The sequence below is a fragment of the Sinocyclocheilus rhinocerous genome, unplaced genomic scaffold (genome assembly GCF_001515625.1).
Source record: "Sinocyclocheilus rhinocerous isolate Xijiao unplaced genomic scaffold, SAMN03320098_v1.1 scaffold228, whole genome shotgun sequence".
NCBI lineage: Eukaryota > Metazoa > Chordata > Actinopteri > Cypriniformes > Cyprinidae > Sinocyclocheilus > Sinocyclocheilus rhinocerous.
In genome coordinates, this window is record NW_015634565.1 from 251,481 (window position 1) to 257,661 (window position 6,181).

Genomic DNA, 6,181 nt, shown 5'->3' on the forward strand with positions numbered 1-6,181 from the left:
GGAAGTCCAGGGCTTATAAAGCGTGTCTGATTGGATTCAGCTGTGTGTGTGTGTAATCAGTGCATTCAGATGTGTGTGTGTAATCAGTGCAATGGATGATGGGAACTGTAGTCCGGAGTGACATGTAACAGTCTGTGTGGTGTGAGAGTCAATGTAGTGAGCGCGTGACCTCTGGTGGTGAGTGAACGGAAGTTCATAGACTGGATTCGTGACAATAACATTACATCACTTGCTCACCAATGGATCCTCTATAGTGAATGGGTGCCGTCAGAATGAGAGCCCAAACAGCTGATAAAAATGAGTCCATAATTCATAAAAACGTTTTTTCACACAAGAAAATAATTGTTAACCCCAATATTTTGTCTTCATTTTCTCACCCCCATTCCAAACCTGTACGCATTCTTCTCTCTTTTTTTGTCCAAACAATGAAAGTCAATGGTGTTCAATGTTACAATGGAAACATCTTTCAAAATATCTTCTAAATGATGACAGAATTTTCATTTTTGGGTGTCTATAATATATGCTTACTACGGCTGCATTTACTAGAATCAAAAATAAAGTTTTTTTTTTTAATTAGTTAAAAAAGTAAATAAAAAAGTTAATTTAAAATAATGGTTTTCTATTTTAATGTATTGTAAAATGTAATTTATTCCCGTGATCAAAGCTGAATTTTCAGCATCATTACTCCAGTCTTCAGTGTCACATGATCCTTCAGAAATCATTCTAATATGCTGATTTGCTTCTCAAGAAACATTTCTGATTATTATCAATGCTGAAAACTGTTGGGCTGCTTCCTATTTCTGTGGAAACCGTAATTTTTTTTTTAAATAATTTTTTTAAAGACTAAAAAGTAAAAAAAAAAATGTTTGTAGTATTATAAATGTCTTTACTGTCACTTTTGATAAGTTTGATGTGTCTTTGCTGAATAAAAGTAATAATGTCTTTCAAAAAAACCTTTGCTTTTGCATGAAGCTGCATCCACTCGTGTCAGTATAAATCCAAGATTTTCTGAGCGGCAGTCAACAGAACAAACCTTGTTTTAACAAGACAATATAAAAATTACAGAGTGACTTTAATATCTAAATACATTTAGGGGACACGGACTGTCTCCAACAGTCTTGCATGTTCACTACCGCTCAGAATAACAAGATCAGTGCAGCGTAAATCTAACAAAAGTGCTGTTAATGCACAATGACACAATTCAGACCATGTTACATTACATAGATCTTTACATAGCTCTAAATAGCATATTCTTCTACAAAATGAGGCAAAGTAACTAAATTACAACCTCATCTCTATGAATAATACATGAATAATAGATCTGATCATTCTCCGTCTTTTCTGTCTTTGTCTCGTACACGTTCTTAATTCTCGGATTGGCATGAAATGTATTCAGCACACAAATGACACATTTATGGGACACAATAGCACAGGTAGACCTCATTAGAACGGTATGCATGTGAGATGGAGCCCGATCCATCAGGCTGGGGCTAATGGAGCTGTTCAGAAATCCTCTAAAGTGTTCAGTGCTCTTGCCTGCGTGCTCTCTATCGTATGGGTCAAGTTCTGTCTGTCTGTTCTGTCGGTAAGGACCAACAGTGGGCTCTGTTCAACAAAGAAAAAAAATATATAGTGGCAAAATAGGTGCAGTAAAAAACGGTGAATTGAACTTAACAACTGAATTTGTTGTATTTGTATTTCTAGTATATTTGGACCATATTTAAGCAAAAAAAAAAAATCTGTGTGTGCAATTATTGTTACAATAACATGCATTTCTTTGGATTGCATAAAATATCAAACCAACTGAGCATTTTCTGAGCCAAACGTTTCACAAATGAATGCCACCATGTGATCTTCATGGGTTCGAATCCCAGGGAATGCATGAACTGATCAAATGTATACTTTGAATGATTTTCCATTCTGTTTTGTTTTATATTGTATTACCTTGCATGGCAATCTTTTTTAACCCCCTGGTGTTGTTCAGTCATTTTTGGTCATTCCAAAAAAATGTTTGTAAATTTAAAAAATCGCTACTTCATGGGAATGGTACGAAACTCGGTGACTTTTATAGCAGTCACTATGACCCCCTCCCAAAAAAAAGAAAAGAAATTGTGGGCTTGATTCAAAAAAGTTAAATGGTCTTTTAAAAAAATAGTCACACTTGTGTTGTCCACGGTCAAAAATGACCGCCATGAGAAATGAATGGAAAATACGCAAAAATACAAATACTTATTTGTACAATCTACAAATCAGCCACAATGCAGAAAAAAAGAGCACAGCACTGAAAGGGTGACAAAATTTTGCCTGAAAACACTGCTCAGTGAGAAAGGAATACACAGCACTGAATATATATGGCTATACTGGCATCTAATGGCTACACCATGGTATTACAGATGATTTCCTTAATTTTTTTCCACAAGGTGGAACAAATCTGCCTCAATTGTAGGGGTGTCGAAATTAATCGTTGCATCGATGCATCGCGATGCGGACGTGGACGATTCTGCCTCGATGCAGTAATAGACCATAATTGATTATAGCCTACTGACGTCATTCGCATACGCTCTTGTCACCTGAGTATTAAAAATGCACCCCCTATTATTAAATCTGAGATTGGCTTTTTTGAATACTTTTATGATATGAAATTGATGTAAATACAGTCAGGTATGTTTTCAGAGCAGGACATATATATATATCGATATATATACAGTGGGTACGGAAAGTATTCAGACCCCCTTAAATTTTTCACTCTTTGTTATATTGCAGCCATTTGATATATATATATATTCTGATATATCGAAATAGATCTGTGCATTACTGTGAATTCAGCTTGTTAAAGCTGCCACTGTTGATGATCTCATCAGTACTAATCAAACAATAATGCTGAGGAAAAAAAATTATGAAACTTCTGGATACTTAAAGCACACTCATATAATCGTGATGCATCGTGAATTGTTGACATGATAATCGTAATCGAATTGAATTGCGAAACCAGTGCTGATTCACACCCCTACTCAATTCAATGGATTTTAAATACCTTTGCTCTATTTATAACTTAAATACTGTATTAATTGAAAAATATTTTATAATTTCTATTTATATTTTATACAGAAAATAGTTATAATTTAGATATGAATCTTAATTAGTAACATGAAATGCACTCAAAATGCAAAATATTAAAGAAAAAATATTATTGAAATTAAATATAGTATATTCATTTCACAAAAATAAAATGTTTACACAATTGTGGCCTCCGGTCAGTTTTGACTGCAAACAACACAAGTGTGACTCCCAAATGAACAATACCAGAGGGTTAAGTATAGGGAAAGTAGCTTGGTTGTACTGCTCAGTAACTTGCAAAATACTCTTAAAATCCAACATGAAAAAGTATAATACGTTTGCCCACTCCTCTGAATGCAAGAAAAGTCACTTTAGATAAAAGCATCAGACAAATGCATAAATACAAATGTTGAAGGATATGCAATGATAACAGCATGATAAAGCATTGACACCTGACTTCATACATCCAAAAAAAAAAAAAAAATCACCAAACACCAGCTGATTCAAAGACATTGACACTAAAAATGACTTTTAAGTTAGTGAAGAGAAAAGATATTGCAGAATTTGAGACCAGATGCTATTTTCTTTCATTTCTTGCCATCTAATGCTGCAGAATTCAGACACATTTAGGCCTTTCTTAAGTGTCCATATATATTTTGAGACCACTGTTATAGATATATATATCATCAAAAATAATGACAGTGAAAATGGAAAAGAGGCATGACAGTCAAATTGGTTGAATTATAAGACAAGAGTAAACACAAATCACTGTTCCAGTCTATCAAACCGGCTCATTGAGAAAATAGCCACATATAGATGTAATCTGTCTGAAATGGCATATGAGCATTTTGTTGGTTGAAAGATTATATCACCAAGGTGATGATTGTGTTTTGTCGCATAGAAGAGACTGACGTCATTGCCAGTATTGCTATGGTTTGCAGAGAGCGAGATCACTATAATTGCAGTGCTCTGCTCAATTTTGCATGGGATTTATTTTTTCCTTCCCAACATTCTCATGGCAGTTCATAACTATTGTACATTCTGGTGAATTTTACATGGTGGCAAGGAATTTACAGTGTAATTTGTGCATTTGTATACAATCTGCTTTGCTGGTTAATTTTAGAGGTAGACCTTCATGTTTATGTTGTTTTTGTTTTCTGATATGTTTTGGTGTATACTCCCTTGTCTATTATTTCAACCAGGTTTATTGTCATGTAGCTTTCATTTTCACTGTCATTATTTCTGAGTTTCTGTACAAATCACAAGAATTGATTCATAATTCATAAAATAGGCATTTTCTCATAAGATCAGATTGGATTTTTCCCCCTCTTTACTAATGTTAAGTCAGGTAAGAAAGTAGTTAGTTATGTGTTTAATGCATCAGCGTGGCAGAGCAACAGTTTGAGGAAAAGCCTGCGAGATAGAGTTAGTTGCATTCAAAGGATAGTTCACACAAAACTGAAAGTTGTAAAACTTTGCACTTTTATTTTTTCTTTAGAGCATGAGAGGATATTTTGAAGAACATCTCAGTGGCTTTGTTTATTTGGGCCACAATGTTCTTCAAGATATCTTCATTTGTGTTCTTCCAACTTAAGAAATGCATAGAGGTTTGTAGCAATGATAATTGTTATCCTTTTTATGGATAAACTATCACTAAAATACCACAACAAATTCCTCGTGTGTTTCGCACACTTGGCGAATAAAGCTGATTCTGATAAAGAAAGTTAGACTCAAGTGTTAACTTAGGTGAAGATTATCAGTAAATTGCTAAATGGTACATTTATTGCATAGTTGCAATGTTGTATAAGTTCAAATATTCTTCAAAACGTATTTGTGTTCTTTAAAAGAAAGAAACGCATTGAGATTTGTAACAATGACTGATTTTTTTTTCATTTTATAGGTGAACTATCGCTTTACGTAAGGTTAGTTTTAGAAGTTTTGATAAAGGGGAAGATCCATGAATGGCTCAAATTGTACATTATTGCAAACACAGCTCTCTATCACTTTTCATTAACTCTCTCCTGAAACCAAACCCAAATACCTGCGAATGCTGGTGCACAGCGCCTCTCACCCCAGCCCAGAGTGTGTACCCTCTCATTTATCACAATAGATCTCTCTAAACCGTGTGTGCGAGTGTAAAACTGTCCCCGGGGGGCTGTGACGGGCCGGACCACCAACAATCCCGGCCGGCAGACAGGGTAAACAAACCCAAACAAAAGCGCAAAGGCACCCGAAGAGGAGTCTTTGTACCCTCCGACTCGAGGGATTTCCATTTAGCCCAGCAGCATTAGTCTGTTTCCTGTTGGCCTTCTTCCACAAACCCAGAGCTGCCCCTTTAACAAGACACTGGGCTCATTAGAGATAGATACCCTCACACCGGAGCCCCCGTGTGCTGGGGTTATTGTGAGTCGCAGGCCTGCATGTGAAAACATATGTTTGAAGACGGACAGTAATAGAGGGCAGGTGCTGAGGGGGTGGCGTTGAGCTCATCCGTAAGCCCACTGAAAGGAACCAGCTGTGGGAGAGACCGACATTAAAGGACACTTTTCTGTTTAATGATGCATTGCTCTACTTTACGTCTGGTCTTATTAAAAACCAATTTAATTAACACTGAAATTGCTACTCTTCATATTTAGGGTCAGGGTTATTATAGTAAAATAAAACATTACTTGAAATAAAATAAATTATAGCTAAAATAAAAGAAGTTTTTTATTTCAGTTAGTTGCCAAGCCAACATTTTTTTTCAGTTTAGTTTTTAATCGCTATAATAACTAAAACTAAATAAACTTGAATAAAAAAAAAAAACTATATAAATATATTACAAAAAGCAAAAACTAATTAAAATGACAAAAACACAACAAATGAAAACTTGAACTAAAATAGACTTTAGGCTTTATTTTTATAATATGTTTACATTTTTCTAAAAATAATCACTTTGTATGAATTCGTAAGAAAATGCCACCTTGTAATATATGTAGCGTCTGGACCACTCAAACACACAATATATATTTTGTTTTTATATTTAACAAATACTCTGTAACCCCCCTCAGTTAACAAGCCATATGAGGACCCATGAACCCTTCCCCCCGAAATGCGTAACACCCCAGGAAGCCGAACAGGCTCC